The following is a 19,356-nucleotide window of genomic DNA, read 5'->3' as shown; positions in this document are numbered from 1 at the left end:
ATATGGGGCGCTGTCGTTTTAAAAAATAAATGTTTTTTTTTGTTGTTTTTAAGCTAATTACAGATCAAAACGATTTCAAATCAAAACCCAGTTAATGATAGACCAAATGTACGTGTAAATGGAGGCCACTGAACATACATTATAATTTCAACGAGAAGTTTATGGTTTTTTGGCTTCAACGCCTTGTTTGAGTGAAATTGTGGGTGAAATTTTTAGTTCTGCCTGTACTCGTTGTTATTTTGTTGTCTTTTGACTGAGTCTGGACTTGCCATGTTCCGAGCACTCATAAACATCATAAACACTAGCTTTCATTTAAGAATTTGCTTCTGACTTTCCATATTAAAATAGTTATTACAGAGGAATATAAGGCCGCCGGATTTCGCTTTTGTGTTTTTTTGGCCCGGGGGTTGGGGGGGGGGGGGGGGGAGGGATTGGGGGCTGTTAATTTTATGCTCCAGGTCCGAAAGGGTTTAACAATTATATTTCTTTGATGACGGGGTTTGTCAGAAAACTTTTAGAAAACTAGATCGGAAAAACTTCAACTTAATTTTGTGACATTTTTCGTTGAAACAAGTTTCACACCGACAATATTTGATCCAATCAAAAGGTTGTGGTCCAATTTTGGGGGTAATTCGGCTTCAGTTCCAGACAGAACCCTGGTGTTTCTTATATGTGTGTTAAGATCTGTAATAATTAAGCTGATTTTTATCACTTTTGAAGTTTTGGGTCTTTTGTCTGGCTTTAAGGGTCGTAAAACAACTCTACGCGTTGTCTGGCATTTTTATTTCTCGGAGATGGAACTTAATTGCTTTGAGTGTGAGTTGTAGATTTCAATATAGCTTTGATAGTGATCCAATTTTCCTAAATTCCGGCCTGTCAAAACTTGTGAAGTTTTCAAACAATCTCCCTTTAATAGGCAGAGCTAGTTTCGACTTCAAAGCCCACAGATCAGTTTATTCATAAAACAGCTCAGTATGTTTACAAAGGTTTAAACCAGTTTTCAGTTTACATTTGGTTAAGGCAACGTTTATTTATAGAGAAAGTATAATTCCCTTTATTTCGGGGTAGAGCTGTATAACGTTTCACTAGAATTAGGAAGTGCTATTCTGAAGCAATTCTAAAACGCTATACCTACTCTTGCGTTTTAAGTATAGCGAAGGTAGTCCGCGCTGTAGGTCTGTTTTGGGGTAAATTTCTCCAGGCAAATTTAGGCTAGTTTCACTTTAGTTTACCGAAATCTTCTAAGTGTATGTCTGGAATTTCTAAACGGTTCTGAACACCTAATAGCGGTACGTTTTATTACGTGCGACCTTAATTGCGGTTCTCTCTCGTAATGCAATCCATACGAAATATTTCCTTTTTGAGACGTAAGTCATAGTAAAAACTTCACTATCTATTTCCTGTTACGCAATCAGATCTTGTGGTTACGCAATACCTTTTATGTGTATGCGTAATAAGCCCCGTCCATATGAAGGTTATATTGTTACCGGTACTATTAAGACAAATTATTATGGGGTCTGAAATAATATTTCTTCAATTAATTTAACAACCACTAGAAAACAGTTGGTTCAGATGGGCTTAACCTAACCCGGGTGGTCTTACGTTACCAGCCTTACATTAGTTCCGACTATCCAGACATTGAAGGCTTGCCGTGTCACTAATATGCGCATAAACAAACAGAACCTTAACTTGACTGATTTTATTTATTATTTCTATCTCAAAAATCAAAAATCTCAATTGCGGTATTAATTCAGCTATTGCTTACTACTTTCTCAAAACTTAAGCCCAAACTTAGACCTGCTACTTTTTCTAAAAATATATTCAAAGCGCAAAACTTGCACAAAAACATTACCCCTCGCCCCGACTGCTGAAATGACCCGGGGCTATTGTTACCCACCACTTAGTTGGCTATGTTTACAAAAGCAGATATATTTACCACTGAGGCACAAGTATAAAAAAGATCTTTAGCCCCGATCGCAAACAATAACCGACAAAGTGTAAGCAACGCCGGCGCCCAATAACCTCAACATCAAATTCCCGATCGACCACCTATTCCGACACTTCTTGGAGGTTTCTCTTTTAATATTCCAATGCTTTAATATCTCCTTCAGTTAAACATACCCCACACTTTTATTTCACGCGCTGAACCCAACCTACCCCACGTGAAAACTCGCCGCTTTCTGTCTTCTCGTCTCAAAGCCGAAGGTAAGAAAAACTTCGTTACATCTAATTTTTTCTACAAATAATCGTCGACATTTTTTTCTCTATTACAACTGATCAGTTTAATTTCGTTTTTTTTTCTCACTTGGTTATTGTGGCTTAAAGTTTTCTGACCATTTGACTGATTTCCGTTGTTTCTCTTCACATTTTCTAAATTCTTACGCAATTTTTCTGTCAATTTTGCTAAAATTGTGGTAAAAATGTCTAGGTAAGTGTTACTGGTTTTACTTCTATAGGTGAAAAATTGCGGTTGAAATGTTTGGTCCAATTTTTTGGCCGAACTTTTGGCTAAGTTTTTTTTTAAAATTAAGCCTTTCTTTTTTAATCAAAATTGCGCCAAATAAGCTTCATTAGTCCACTTTATTTAATTTTGCCTGATGACACAATCTTTGTTAACTCCAAGAGGGCTAGTTATAGCTCAACGTCCTTTGAGAATTTTATGGAACTAAAATTTTGCCGGATTTTGGCTAATATAACGCTATAGTTATCCACAAAGCATTATTAAAAGGAGCAAGGCTGAATTTATGTCTAATCGTGAATCTTTACCATCCAAAAATAATTCGGAATGTTACGGGGCTGTCTTTTAAACAAAAAATTTGCAATTTTTGTCTCTTTTCTGTTAATTAAATACCAAAATAACTCAAATTGAGGCTGAATTATTGAAAGATTCCCATTACGTACCAATGAGGCTCAATGAACACGTTTTATACTTTCAGTGAGTAGCTCATGGTTTTTATGGCCTCAACACTCAGTTTAACAAAAAAGCTATTGGAAATTATGTTCTATTTGAATTCGTTTTCTGTAGTTATAACTGAGTTTTTGTACTGTTAGAACTCACTCGTGAAAGTCCTAATTGACTTTCAGAGGAGGTACAAGATAAACTATTTAGTTTTTTAATCAAAAAATTTGATGGTTTTGATTTTTAGAAATAACTGTTTTCAAAACAAAGAATGGATTATTGAGTTTTGCCACTTTTTCTCTTATTTTGGTCGACTCATAATTTATTTTCAGCAAATACTGGTTGGCTTTTCTTTCTACTGAATTGCTTGCTTTATAACCGCTTTTGCTGTTTCAATTATTTAGTCATATTTTTTTGGCTTTGATATTTCAAGTTTTGACAATTACTTTTTGTACATTTACCGATGTTATTTTTTCTCCTCTTGTTTCATTTTAACAATATTTAAAATGTTTTATTTAAAATTAAAATAACTTACATAGTTAATAAACAATAACTATAACAAATTTAACTTTTTTAAATTAATATCAGCCAAGAATGAGAAAAATTTCTTTACATCAATTTTTCTATAAATAATCGACCTTCTGCTCTATTACAACTGATCTGTATCATTTATGTCGAATCTCATTCGATTCAATTTCTTTTTTTTTCGTTTTGTGACCGAGTCTTGTTGAGACACAAAATTCGGGAAAACTCGATAAAAATTGTGATGGTTTTTTGTCTTTCGAATAAATTAACCAAATTTTGAAAAAAGAGACAGTTTTACAGTTTTTAAATATTATTTCAAAATTTTGATTTCTCACAGACCAAAATCTTGTGGTGATTTTTTTTACTAGCAGGAAAAAAGGAGAAAGTTACACGAGTAATTTTTAGTACTTTTTTCTAGTACTGTTTTCCTTAAGATTGCTTACCGAAGGACTGCAAGGCAAATAAAATTCAATATCTGCCAAATTTAAAAATAATGCCTCATAAAGTTTTGATGAGAGCCGAATGAAATTAACTAAAAGAAAAGAAAAAACTAGTTCAAAATCGATTTCTGCAGAACAAATTTTTCTTGTTTGCAAGTATCTCTTTAGCTTATTGTCTATCTTATGCTTATTTTGCAATTCAAGTTAATTGTATACATTCACTTTTTATGAGGCTGTCGAGGATGATATAATACACATTTTGATAAGTTAATATTGTTTAATGTAGAAGAACCAATAGTATGATTTGTTAGATTTTGGAGAAAGAAATAACAAGTCAAATGTTGGAGAAGTTTTGACCTTTTAAATATTAGAGATTCATACACGAAATTTTTTTAAGTAAGTTCCCCTTGTTTAACAGAGAGATGATTTTGTTATTTTTTTCATTAAAATCCTTGAACAGGTTTTCGAATACGCTAACAAACTAATCGCTTTGATGAAGCCATCTAGCAGTATGAAAGCAAAGTCACCTTACTCATTAAAACTTTTAAAAGGCGGAATTTTGCAAATTGTTGTATTACTTTTTTGTTTTTGAAAGTTTTACAGCAGTTAAAATTGTGTTTTCTAAAATTTTTGCTGATTTGAATCAAGAGCACTGTTTTGGGTAATAATTTAAATTGTTTATACAAGTAGTACAAGAAGTAACCCCGGTTGAGACAAAAGACTGTTTTGTAGGAGTCTGGCATTGGGTGTAATAAAAATAGGTTTCTTCTAATTTCTAGCGTTAATATGGTGCAATTGCGCAAATATACAAGACACTTCAATTTCTATAAGTAAAAAATATATCTAGCAATATCTGCGAGAAAATTACCTTGCCATATTTTGCTGTTTTTCTGGTTCCGTTTTGGTTATAATTCGTTCATACTTTGATTTCTGCTTCATTTCATTTCAGCCAAAAATATTTGATTTTCGCCTTCTCGTTGCGACAAAATATCCACTAAATTAATCGATAAAGGATTAAACGCGATTTGGTTAAAGAGGTTCAGATAGTATCGTTTGGTTTTGCATTTTGTTTATATATTGCATTACGCTCCATTTAAACCGGCCATAAGCTTACTTGCATTCCTCGTTAATATGGAAGCAGTTATTAAATTAAACAATTTTTTTGCTAATTACTTATTTTTTTAAAAAAATTTAAGCGTACTTGTCTTACCGTTATTATAACCAATCAATATTAATTTTCAAATTTGAGCGAGTTTACCACACTGTGGTTATTTGGTGCAAAATTATTATTGATCAGAATTCTCGCCCCACGTTTAAACCACTTTTAAGAAACTGATAGAACAACGATTATCATTTACGATTGTGACAAAAATGCAAGTATCCGTCTTGAATGTGGTTATTTTGTGGAAAGCTGGCCAAAGTTTCTTCCAGATGAAACATCTTCCGTAAGGGCCGCTGATTTTCTGCCTGATTCCTTCGAGAAAACCATTCACCAAGCGTTTTGGCCTTAGAATGCAAGCAGATAATAAAAAACGTTTTTGTTCTATTTTCATTTTTATATTTAAGAATTTCTTCAGTTAGCATTCGTTTTTGAAGAGATTTTTTTGATATGAGTTAAAAAAGGTATGATTTTCGCACCATTATATCATTCTCGGATCTTTTTCAATCTTTTTGGTTTTCAATACATACAGCATACAATAAATTATAACGTGTCAACTTCTTTTCACCCCGATTCAATTTTACCCCACATACCTAAACGTCGTACAATTTCATCCCTGTATCTTTTCACCCCGCAAATTATGAATCGGCATTACAAGCATGTTCTCGCACAATTAGATGGAAAATTTAAGGATTATTTTCTGTTGTGATAGTTTTATGTATGGTGGCCCAGGGCCGCTGAGGTATGGCCAAATGATTATCGTAACAATGGTAGCAGTACAAATTATAATAACTAATAATAATTAAAATTTGAAAACCAAAGAGAAAAAATATTAAAGACAGGAAAACGCTTTTGTTAGGAAGAATATTGAAAGCATGAGTTAGAGCTGATCAGAATTAGTACTGTTGACAAGATAAATTTAATTGATAGAAAAATTTGGTCAAAGCTTAAACCACACTGTGACCTTTTAGGTCAACGCCACCCTTTGTTTTGTTGAGCGCAGCGAGATCTCTTAAAGGACCCCCCCCCCCCCCTTATACGCTTCGCAACTTGATACTATAACCATTATTACTGTACAACACCAATCGAAGTTTGCCACCTTTTTGCTCATTTTACTTTACTTCTTAAAACATTTTTAGAGCCGTGACGTCTTTCATATTCTGTGCTCAATTACTACTTTCAAAAGGACTCATTATAATTTTTGGCTGGCTTTTATGACAAAAAGTTCTGAAGCTCGCTTTGTAATTTTTGCTGATAAAATTTCAAGTTGTACATTAAGTAGATATGAATTAATTGAGAGAAACTTAAAGATTGAGTGAGAGAATAAGAAAAGTAAGTCACTCAAATATAAGTGAGTTATATACGTTTTCTCATTCTGAAAAAATGTACGTTTTTGTACTTGAAAAAGTAATCCAAATAATAGCTCGTTTTTACTGTGAGAGGCAAACAAGCGTTTGCTTCAGTTTTCAGTCATATATCGGAATTACGGGAGTTAGTTAATTTTCCATTAGATTTTTTCTTTCAAATCTCGAAAAAAGCGGTAAGATCGCTATATTAACATATGTGTAATTAACTTAGATATAAATGGTATTAAATTTCAAAGTTACAAATACTCCGTAATTATGGAAGAAACGACAAAATAGAGCCGTGTCCATCCATAATTTAATCTTGTTCAAATGGTTGTACAAATTTCATTTCATTAAAAAGTTGGTTTCAATAAATAGAACTTAAATGAAAAAGCAGCAGTGAAAACCCGGACTGAACGGCAAGTCAATATCAGTACTGGGCACGTCAAATTGCAAGTCTTATATCAGTACTGATTCAGAGCTATGATCATGTCACTTTTTACACTTGCCAGTATAAATGCAAGTCTTGGCCTAGACGTGCAAGTCTAAATGCAAGTCTTGGCCTAGACGTGCAAGTCTAAATGCAAGTCTTGGCCTAGACGTGCAAGTCTAAATGCAAGTCTTGGCCAAGACGTGCACGTCCTGCACATTTCATTACGTCAGCATTGGCTCCTGAGCGAGCTGGTACTGGGGCACAACAAAGATTTTTTGGCCAGTACTTTGGCCGTTCTGGCTGGAACGCTGGTCTTCCTCTGGGTCTGGGTCTCTCAAATTTGAAGGATTTTGCAGTGCATCAACAACGATTGGTCGAATAACGGGACCTCGTGCTATCATTGGGACCTTCACGGTAGCACTCTTTTTAACAATTTTGCCTCGGTTCGACATTTGGCATATCTGAAAAGTACATAAATTTGGTGATTTCGGCTATTTTAGGGGCTGAAACGGCTGAAAAATGGCTGAAAACGGCCCAGAACACCTCAAATACCCTCAATAGACCCTCCCGGGGTGCTAAGAATCACCTCATAATCAATTTGGTATGCCCCCGGCATCATTTTTTAGCACCCCGGGAAAGTGCCCAAAAAGTAACGCCCAAATCGTGACACGTTGCAAAATTTTTTTGAATTCGAAATTTTCACTCGAAATTTTTTGAAAAGTTGGTTTTGACTTGGGAATCAACTTGCAAGTGTAATCCAAGTCTTGGCAAAGACTTGTCAGACTTGCAGGCTTGTTTTTAGACGTGCACAGTACTGATATATGCTTGTAGACTTGCAATTTGACGTGCCCAGTACTGATATTGACTTGCAGTTCAGTCCGGGAAGGTATCTTTTGCGGAAATTAGTTTTCAAGTCTCTCTGCACCACAAAAGAAATGTCTAATGTGAACTCAATATTTAAACATTATTTTAAATTTTTCTCAAGGTTGACACTGCGTTTTTTCACCTGAATATCTTTCATAACAGTACTGTCTACGTTTAATAAGCAGTCACATGTTTTTTTTCTGTGCATACTACATAACGTCCAATTTCACTCGCCAAAGCAAAAACTTCTTTCTGTGTAAAATAAATTAAATCCATTGTTGAAAAATTGCGTCATTGTCGCTTTCCAGGCAAACGGAGAACTACGATTACGGTAAATTTGGCTGATTGAACAATTTATCAATAGAAAATTATGGCGTGCCCTTCATTTAAGATAATTAATTGGAGTTTATTTCCAATTCTTTTTAATTGCCGAAATAGGGGCAAAGAAAGCTCCTATCTTACTACTGCATTTAAAGAGCAAAGTTTTCTTAAAATTAAACGGTATGTTCAGATTTAAAAAATTATATTTATAAAGAAAACAAACAAAAATGAGTGATGTTTTCTGCTCCAATTAGTTTTTATAAAATTAAATTTCTCAAAAATTATTTCGAATATCATCCAAAGTGATAAACCTTCACCAACCTTTATGAAAAACTTCAAAAAAAATTGAATTAAAATTTGAAAAAGAAATTATAAAGATTTATTTAAACATTTTAGTCTCATTTCTCTCCGATTATTGGTTTTTTCCTTTCCGGTGCAATTTGATAGCTAAGTACAAGTAATCGAACGCCAAAGTCTACAATATTTCTTACTATTATTTAAATTTCTTAAATAATATTTGTATATTTAATTTCAAATGTCTGTGTTTTTTTTATGCAATCCTTTCTTGAAGGAGAACTTTTGATGATTGATAGAGCAAATATTCGTAATTTTATCAATCTAATTAAATTCATCAATCGAATTAAATTCCAATTTAAGGGTCCATTTGCGATTGTAATTCAACTTAATTTTGTCAATTTTGATGTTAAGTATGCTCCATATAAATCCTATAAGGTATTCTGGTTTCATAATTTGTACAACTTTTCTGCTCAGACAAATTCTCAGGTGTTTATATGAAGTGCAAGTGTTTATCTATCTGTGTGCATGTGTTTATTTTCTGTATTTTTACAATATTTTCCTTAAGGAAAACTTTTGATGATTTTTAGAGCAGATATCGGCATTTTCTTATTTTTTTATCGAGCTAATGAAATAAAGATCATTCGCTATTGTAGTTCAACTCATTTTTTTCAAAATTAATGTTAAGCATGTGCCGTAAAACCATATATGGTATTTTAGTTTGACAGTTTTTACAACTTTTTTTTGGCCAGGCAATCTCTAGGTAATTATTTGAAGTGCGAGTGTTTGCGTATCGGTGTATGTATGTGTGTGTGTGTGTATTTGCGCGTATTTTTGTGGCTCACGCGCGTGCTTGCGTATCTGTGTGTGTTTTTGTGTGTGTATGGGTCTGGCCAAGTTATGGTTGTTGACATTTTTTGAATAATCACAGTGAACAGACAAAAATGTTGGTAAGTTTCGGTTCTGTTAGCTTTTGAAACAATTTTACGTTTTGTTTTAATTAGTTTACAGTTTTGTTCAACGTTTGTCCCGGAAATTCAACGAAGCTTGTCTGCCTTTAACAATGTTACCGTATTTGTTCTTAGCTGTTTTCCGGCTTTTTCAAAAATTTTTGTCGATTTTGGATGAGCTACCCGCTTTTTTCTACAACTTTTCGGGACTTCCGAGAAAATTGGATAGCTTTTTTGCTGACTTGAATCAGGTAATACTTGCAACTCTACCGATCTTGGCTCACGTTCGCAACCAAATACTGTTTTTTAAAATTACCAGATCATGGACGCTTTCATAGTACTGTTACTTCAATTTAATTTATTTGTGTGTATTTTCGTACTAAGATAGTATTGGATATGACTTTAAGAGTTTTTTTTTGCAAACAGAGTGGTCGAAAGAATTGATTTGCTTAAACGATTACGAAAGGTGTTTTTTATGCCTTCCCTGACAAAATCCTATTGTCAGGTCATTATTCGATTTGTTCACAATAATAACAAAACCTAGTGAAACGAGACTTGAGAAACATTGACCACCAGTCTTGAAAGATTATATTTGTCTTCGTTCAATTTGAAATGACTTATCAAAAACTTGACATTAACAAGATGTTAGCCGGATTCAAAACAAAGAACATTTGCTAAGCTATCCCATGATTATGAGAAAAACGTGAAATAGGGCAAAGATAATTTAGATAATCCAAAGAGAACAGGAACAAGTTTTTTTTAATCTCCAAAAAACAGCTGTAGTAATTTCTTTTTGAGAAAATTCTAAGGCGTTCCATTTCGAGTGACGAGTGTTAGTCTCAGCTGAGAGCATCCTAGACTCGTGTAAAGTAGGGTCGGCTCGTCCATATTCTCATCCAAAAAACTCAATTAAATTGCAATAACCGAATGATATGCCGGATACTGGACTCAACTAAACCTTAACCCGTTTCAGTATTATTTTGACATTTCGCGACAATATCTTTGCGTAATATAAACTAAATACAGATCTTCTATAATTCTAATATCTAGGAGAAAATATTTATGCAGTTTTCTCAGAAGGAACAACTGTGAAACTTAATATCACCTTTCTATAATTACCAAAATCTACTAATATAAATCTGCTTTTTTACCCAAAAATTTTTTTAGAGCTTTTTTACTATTCTGTTTTAGGGGACTATAAGCGTAAACCGATTTCTATTTTTTCATGGTAAGCGAGTTCTGAAACAAAATTGGTTTTTATGGTTTTTGAGTTTATTTAGTCAGAGCGGTTTTTAGCTTAGCACACCTATGTTTTATGCAGAGTAATATGTAGACAAAAGCAATTTACATCAGAGAAAAATGCACGCTTAGTTAAATTTTGTTAATTTAATGTGATGGTCTTTAATGGAAATTGCTAAAATTTGTCGTAATTACTCACTAAACCATAAAATTCTTTTGTACATCGATTAATAATAAAAATTAAAAGCATCATTTTTATGTACAAAATATTTTCAGCTGAGCATATCTAAATTGCGGTTCTTGAGCTTGTATGTTTTAATGCACCAAACAAGAATTTTCGAGTTGACTAAAATTTATATAATTTTTATTCTCATACATGTTTGATTAAAACTACTCGCTAGTTATATACTTTACATACCTTTTGTAAATTTATAAAAGCACTTCATTTTATAACGTGACAAATTTAAGAGCCTTTCGAGCTCAGTTTTCTACTCTTATGAGCGACAAGTTATCCGACCATAGCAAAGGACTGCTTTCTGTTCGTTCAATCATTTTGCGGTTTTGTTTTAATTACAACTGTCGGTGACTCCAAAAAAGGTAAGTGTAATTAAGGGAAATATTGTCTATCTTTCGAAACTACCCCCCCCCCTTGTAGAAAATAGCCGAAAATAATGGATATTAAAACAGCTTTATAATGACATAGATATATTGTGATGGGAAGTCTCCCCTCTTATTTAGGTTATACAAACGTAATCAGTACAAAAACAAGCCTTACTTTGTTCACACAGTAAATTAAAAAACAATAATTTAAAGATCTTTGTTGAGTGGGGAGAAAAAAACTTTCTTTTTTGTCTTTTTCCTGAGCATCGATATCTTTTCTGCATGGTTAACTATTAAATTTTGTATATATCCAAATATCATCAAAGAATTCTGAGAGGTTCAATTTTCAGCAATCGGTGAAAATAAACATTAAAAATTACAAAATGCAATTATTTAAACTTGGATTCTTACAAAATTTCCTGAAAATTTACCTACAAAATTGTATAGTTTTTGAGAATTTCTTACCAACCGTATCTAGTATACTGTGTGCTGCAGCCAAATCAGTATCAGTGCAGAAATCTATGCGTAATCTTCTCTCTTAAATTTCGCGGCAGACTCAGATATTTGGATTCAAAAATGTACAAGATATTGGATGCGAAAAAACTTTAGAGGGATTTAAAATTTGTTGCGAGATATATTTCAATAATTGTCCGGATTTTTAATAATGTGTTTGAACCCTAACATGCTATGCTCAACTAAGAACACAATTTTGCCGTTTTTAAATCAAAACCATAACACGCAAGCCCCAATTCTAATTAACTGATTTCTTAACGTGTGCTTTCAGTTTCGATTTTTTTTTCAAACGTGTGCCTTCAATTCGTTTTGCTGAGATAAGTTTGCTTTTTCAATTTTGATGAGCTGTGTTTCCGTCCCTTTTCGTTTTTACCCAGTCAGCAGCCTATTTTGTTTATTTTGTTTAATTTGGCTTTTACTGACTATTTGGTTTAAAAGTTTGACAAAAAGGGTCATTTCTCTAAATATTGGTCAGGTTCTGTTCATGACAATAAATTCATTTTCAGATTGGTTCCACAAATTTTAAAAATGCGATAATATTTTATCATGTCCTGAGCACACAATGTGAGCGAGTGAAATAAAGCCAAATAGTCTGTTTTTGTTTCTGAGAGATTTTCTTCTTGGGCGATCAGATCAATAAAATTTCACATCAGGGAAATTCCCCCAAATAGCATCACTTAATCATTTACTTGAAAAAAAAACAAACGTGAATTCTTACCGGGAAAGTTTTTAAAAATATCAAAGTATGTGATAAAGTTGCCTCCTAAATTATTCTAAAAGCTAATTGTTCAAAAATCAATTATATCATTCTCTATCAAGTTTTCAAATATTGTTTCATCTACCTTTATTTTTAATATTTGGTGTCTTACAAGGTTGCTTTTTTGTTGTGTCTTTTTTATTCTATTGTGGTAGCCGATTCCATCACTATTCGATTACCAGAAAATGATTTTTCTAATTTGTTATGTGCGATGAAGCTTTTTACGGATTCTGTTTCAGCAATAGCCCTGAGAGCTTTATAATTTCACACAGTTTGAAAAACTGATGCTATTTTGATTTTATTTTCAAAAACTTCTAACGTTTTCATATTCTCTTTTTCGAACGAAATTTTTTAAGAAAAATTTTGCTGTCTTCGTAAGGGCTAATTATTGTTTTTTGATTCTCCGTAGAAAAAATTCCATATTATTACAGCGATTGTTATACCATTTATTGGTTTTGATTATAAAATGTTTTAATTTGAATTGAGATCTTTTTTGTTACAAAATAGTGATTAAGCTATCACATTTGTTTTCACAGAAGGTACGTGTTCATTCGTACTTAGATCAGAAACTGAGCTAATTTATATGATACTTTAAATCTTTCTTGCAGTTAAATATATTTAACTTCTCCATACTGGGAGATAATTTGATTTCCTGCATTCATTTTGGTTTTTTCACAATTTGGATGCCAGTTAAGGTTTAACATATTTTCTAAACAAATATGTTTTTTCGGCCAATAGCACAACGTGTTTTTTGGTAGGCACGTTTGGTTGATTGCTGATTTAGGCCAGAAACAAAAGTACTCCTAAAAATCAACCATTTGGTACTTCACATGGTAAAAATACTTGATCACTTATTTGTCATTTGAACATACTGCATGCCAACTTGCGGGTAATTTTTATACCAGCTGAATATTTTTTACTGAAACATTGTTCACTCAGTTTTTCATAGTTTCAACTTTTGCAGTCATCGCGTACCTCTTGCTGAGGAAGCCCATCTTCTTTGAAGACAAGGTATCATATTTTTTGAAAACCTCTGTATTTTATACTTTAGGAAAAATGTTTTGTGAGGTCAGCTAATTCTGATATTCGTATAACTGGATACCACGTTTTCATCGCCAGATTTGTGTAGAGGTATAATTCTAGCCGTTTTCGAAGATTTTGGAAACTGTTCCATCAGTTAAAAACCAAAGTAAATGCTCCACACACCAGCGTTGATGATTTTTAAAAATTTATCCGAGAGCTCTTTTTTGTCACAAGTAGATTTTGTAAAAATTGCTTTTTATTTCGTTTGTTATTCATTTCTTTTCAATTTACCTTCCATTCGCCATGTTTGGATGTAGAAACATGTCAAAAATATCTGTGATTTGGTTTTGAAGTGCTCTATATGCCTCTTGAAGTGGCAGTTTTTGTTCTAGTCTAGTCTAAACTTATTTATTTTAAGCCTTTCTGCGACAGAGCTCTACCTTTAATTCTCCTTCGCATTAGAAAAAATCATAGTTGTAGAACACATAAAAATGATTGATTTTGGCTGGTCTGGACACCTGGGCAGTTTGAGATGTTTTTTACGAGTAACTGCTCGTTAATGAGTCTTTCTCTATATATTTTTTAAATATTTGTTGCAATATTGATATCAAATTTTTCCACATAAATTCTGATCTGTGATCTTTTTTCTAGTAAAAATCAAAAGATACAAATGTGCGTAAAAAAGGTGTGCGTAAAAATCAAAGACCAAAGAAGTTATCTCATTTTTTAAATTCTTATTTGTAACCTTCAATTTAACCTTATTTCACAGCTTTCGCTATGAGGGTTAAACAGTTCTGGGTCAAAAAAAGTAACTTGCAGACAATGATTTTTTAATTTTTTCTCTCATCTAATTTTTCGCGTATGATCGCCTCCAATTTTATATTCAGTTATTGCAGTTATTTTGGATTTTTTGATGTTTAGGAATGTAACGGCTGCTCTCCTATCAAAGTCAGGGAAAACTTTACACCGCCCAGTTCGTTTCAGCGGTGTAAAGTTTTCCTTGACTTTGATAGGAGAGCAGCCGTTACATTTGGTCCTCCGACCCGGACAGTGGAAGGCAAACTGCTGTCCAATCTGATGAAGAGAGTGCCGAAGGCATCCCCCAAAGAGAATCAAACAAATCAACAGCTCAACCCCAGTGAGGCAGAGCGAAAGTTCCGAGTGCACTTCACAAATTACGTTGAAGAACTAACCTCGCTTAAAATGAGCAAGCAAAGCAAAAGGCAACCAGGCAATCCCTGCACAACCAGCAGACAGGAGCTTCAATCAACAGCTCAAAGGTACGACAAGAAGTTCCAAGATTTATTAGAAGAAGTCAACACCAAAACAGGGATTGGCTACAAAATTATTGAAGATTCAGATCGACCCAACAAACTAAAGGTCCTCTACCAACAGACTGTCCACCTCCTAGAGGAAGAAATACCCAAGCAACTGCAGCGTCGAAACAAGCTTGTGCCCTACCAAGCAAATTTCGTTGAAGAGCATCTGAAAGAAGCAAGAAAGTGCAAAGCAAGTTTGGACTATCATTGGCTTGCATATATAAGCAAAGGCACGCAACCAGCAATGAATGCAGAGCAAAGCAACACAGCTCAAGCAGTGAACGACAGCGAGAGCAACAACAACTACCAAACGGACAACCCAGTTGCTCAAACAGTGCAAAATGGAGCAACAGCAAGTGGCCAAGAGACGGAGAATGTTTCGGAAACATCTTCAGCAAAGCAAAGGCGAGAGGAAAGGATGAAGAAATTCGATATCGAATTCGAAACCAAGATGCGACTGGAACAGGCACGGTTCGAGCGGAGGAAGCTAGAGCTAGAAATGCAAATGAAGGAACTGGAAACCAAGCATCAACTGCTGGAGGAAGAGCGTGAGCTAGAGCGCAAAGTGAAGAGAACAGCATTAGAGAACGATGATGCTCGTTCCCAATCCACTGGTGCTCGAGACAAATCGCCTTTCAACTGGACCCCCAAGAAAAGAGATGTCTCTGACTGGGCCAGCAGAATCGACAACCTTCTAACACCAGATCGATCAACAGCTCGCTTCGAAGTAACCCCTGAAGTGAACAGGCAAAGTCACTTCTCACGATATCGCAGTTCACGAGACCGATCCTCAAGTGTTGAAGACCGAGACGTTTCCCCCAGAGCTGGTCTATTGCGATACAACACTGGCTATTCAGGTAGTAGTAGCCTACCAAAGTTGAAGTTGAACAACTTCGACGGGAACCCTCTGGAATGGCCGGAGTGGTCTAGTATGTTCATTGCTACAGTGGATCAACGACCAATACCAGACTCAGAGAAAATGAGCCATCTGAAGACTCTACTGACAGGCAAGGCAAGGTCAGCAATCTCTGGAATGGGCTATTCTGGACAATTCTATGGTGCTGCATGGAATATTCTCGAGAGGAAATTTGGAAGGCCTCATGTGATCATTGATGCACAACTGGAGAGCCTTCGCAAAGCAAGTCAGGTGAAACCACACGACTCAACAGGTCTGATCAGTTTCTCAGTTATTGTTTCGAACTTTGTGAATGTGCTCAAAGAGTACAAGCAGATTGGTGATCTGCAATCAAGCTCGACATTGTACATGGCAGTAGATAAACTACCCCAAGTTCTCAAAGAGAAGTAGTGGTTCTATGTTGATGATAAAGATGAAGATTGGCCTGATCTGATTATGTTTGAAAAATGGCTATCAAGGATAGCATTCGTGCACGAAGGGTTTTCAGCTTTCAAGGGAGAGCGAAGAGAAGAAGACCGAAGAAGCACAAATAGAGACAAACGGTTCTCGAAAACGTCGAACTTCAGTGCAAGTTCGAACGTGAAAGAAACGAAGCAAACGCAAAGTGATCACTGTCCGCTAGCTGATGGCACTCATAAAATATGGAACTGTCCACTATTCAGGAACATGAGTGTGAATGATCGGTACGCAGCAGTGAGGAAGCAACGCTTATGTTACGGATGTCTGGGCAAAGGGCATGCAATCAAAGATTGTAAAGTCAATGCGTGCGGCATCAATGGATGCATCAAGAAGCACAACCGATTGCTACACTCAGAAAACCAAATGGACGAGGGCAATCATGCAGTCAACGTAAGCGCAGCAACAATCAACCAGAGTAACGAAGTTACTAGCTTTCTTCAGATAGTTCCTGTCTCAATACAGAGCGGTGGCAACAGGCTGAACACATATGCTTTCCTCGATAGTGGATCAACGGTTTCATTCATCGATCAAAGTGTGCAAGAGAAGTTACGAGCCCAAGGCACCGGTGTGATGCTCAACATAGCTGGCATACACGGAACGAAGGATCTGAAGACAGAAAAGGTTCCTCTCAAAATAAAGGGACTACATTCAAAGGTGCATTCAATCGAAGCGTTTGCACACCCGTCAATCTCCCTGGGAAACACAAACTACAACTACAACAAGCTGAAGCAAAGCTTCAACCACTTGAGTGTTTTACCCAACAAAAGCTTCAACTTGATGGAAGTTGGCATCATCCTTGGTCAAGATGCTTATGAGCTACAACGCCCATTGGACTATAAGATAGGAACACGAAGTGAACCTTTCGCCGTTCTAACAGAGCTAGGATGGGTAGTCAGTGGACCCATGACGGGCAAAAGAAGACAAAATGTTTGTCATTTCGCCTTCACTGAAGATGTGAAAGTGGCAGAGAATATTCAAACCTGGTGGGACATAGAAACCTATGCTTCCAAAATCAACGTCGTCAGATAGTCAAAGAAGGAACTGCAGGCACAAAAGATGCTAGAGAGTACGACAAAGTTCACAGGCGAGCGGTATGAAGTGGGAATGCTGTGGAGTGAACCAGAGCCAAACCTACCGAACAATTACAGCTCAGCCTTGGGTCAGCTTTACTCACTGGAGCGAAGATTCCAAAGGGACCCAAACCTGAAGAATTTGTATCAACAGTCAATAGATACAGATGTAGAAAAAGGATTCGTAAAGATATTGGACGAGTCCGAAGTGAAAGGCACCTTCGGGAAAGAATGGTATTTGCCACACCATCCAGTGCTAAACCCGAACAAGCCTGGCAAAGTAAGACGGGTTTGCAATGCTGCCTCAAAGTACAAAGAAGTATGCCTCAATGATAAGCTACTAGCAGGACCTGATCTGCTACACGGCTTGATCGGAACAATATTCAGATTCCGCGAAGGACCAATAGCCCTGACAGCTGACATCGAATCGATGTTTCTACAAGTGCAAGTTCCCGAACAGGATAGAAGTTGCTTGAGATTCTTATGGCGTCCAAGAACTAACGAGCCTGTTCAGATATACGAATATCAGCGTCACGTATTTGGAGCTAAGAGTTCTCCAACTTGTGCAAACTATGCTCTCAAGCGAGTGGGACTGGACAACGAAAAAGAGTATCCGATTGCAGCAAAGGCAATACAAAACAACTTCTACATGGATGATTTCATCAAATCAGTAGAAGCCCCTGAAGAAGCAATTGAAGTCTTCAATCAACTACAACCTCTTCTCTCACAACATGGATTTGAATTGAAGAAGTGGATAAGCAACAGCGATGCAGTTATCGAAGCAATCCCAGAGGACTTGAAGTCAATCAGCAACACAAAGCAAGTCGAAGTGGAACCCAGTACGGAGGGATCTTCAGTGCTAGGACTACAATGGACCGTTACTGATGACAGTCTTCAAGTATGCAGAGGTACAAACAAGGAAGTTGAAGCACCTATAACCCAGAGGAAGATTCTGTCACTGGTATCCTCAGTATTCGACCCGATCGGATTGTTTGCTCCGTTCAGTGTTCATATGAGACGACTTCTGAAAGGCATCTGGACTAAGAATGGACAACATTGGGACAACGAAGTGGAGCCTAGTGAAGAAGAAGAATTCCTGAGATGGAAAGAACAACTTCCAATAGTGGCTGAAACCAGCATCGATAGGAGATACTTCAACAGAGAGAGGGATAAAACCGAACTTCATGTGTTTGCTGACGCATCTGAAGACACGATGTGTGCAGTGGCCTATCTACGTTCACAACCAAAAGAATACTCAGCTGACTTAGCATTTGTCATTGGAAAATGCAGAGTGGCCCCGATGAGGCATCTTTCAATACCACGATTGGAGTTGCAAGCAGCAGTCATGGCAGTGAGGTTGAAAGAACAGATAGTCAAGGAACATGAAATGAAGATAAATAGTTGCAGTTTTTGGTCAGACTCAACTACGGTATTGCAGTGGATACACAGTTCCCATCGTAAACAACAAGTGTTTGTGGCCAATCGAGTGGCTGAGATACTAGATACAAGTGATGTTTCACAGTGGAAACATGTCAGCGGTATCAACAACCCAGCGGACATTGGCACCAGAGCAATCAACATTGAAGAACTCAAGAGAAGTGAGTGGCTCACTGGGCCGGCCTGGTTAAAACGACCAGAAAGTGAATGGCCAGAGCAAGTGAACCTAATCTTTGCATCAGATGAAGAGAATATACCCTCATCAGTATTCATGATGCAAGCTGAAGAAAAGAAAGCTGTTATTCAGTGGGAACGATTCAGTAATTTTAACAGACTAGTAAATACAGTGGCATACGTACAGCGAGCATTGAACAAAGACAAACCGGCAACACTCGTAGTCAAAACTGAAGAAAGAGAAAAAGCAAAAGCAACAATCTTCACGTTACTACAACAAGAACAGTTTGGTGAAGAGATGAAATCTCTCAAAGCTGAAAAGGAAATTCCAAAAGTCAGCAAAATTCTACAATTCTCGCCCTTCCTAGATGAAGAAGGACTTATTCGAGCCAAAGGCAGAATAGGCAAAAGTCAGTTGGACTTCAATGCAAAGCATCCAATTTTGCTACATTGGAAACATCATGCGGTTGAATTATTCTTGCGAAACGAGCACAAGGACAATCAACACGAGGGCACTGAGCATGTAAGAAACATTGTTCAGCAGAAGATGTGGATACTAGGCATACGGAACGCCTTAAGATCAATCAAAAACAAGTGCGTTACCTGCAGAAAGGGCAG

At 35.9% G+C, this 19,356-nt stretch overlaps 1 protein-coding gene across 2 annotated transcripts in view; it reads left to right on the top strand.

Moving 5' to 3' along the window:
* Window positions 1–1,527: 1,527 nt before the first annotated feature.
* The window catches only part of LOC142349630 (uncharacterized), a 37,924-nt gene continuing 20,095 nt past the window's right edge, over window positions 1,528–19,356 (top strand). The window contains exon 1 of one of the 2 annotated variants that reach the window (XM_075401333.1): window positions 1,528–2,205. The gene's annotated coding sequence lies outside the window, so the exon portion shown is untranslated. Of the gene's footprint in view, window positions 2,206–10,878; window positions 11,068–19,356 lie in introns of those variants that run through there. The other variant, XM_075401330.1, reaches the window with a different exon arrangement.

This window comes from Convolutriloba macropyga, chromosome 11 (assembly GCF_964194025.1).
Source record: "Convolutriloba macropyga chromosome 11, txConMacr16.3, whole genome shotgun sequence".
NCBI classification, from domain to species: domain Eukaryota; kingdom Metazoa; phylum Xenacoelomorpha; order Acoela; family Convolutidae; genus Convolutriloba; species Convolutriloba macropyga.
Note: the sequence above shows the minus strand (reverse complement) of the source record. Positions and strands in the feature narration are given on the sequence as shown.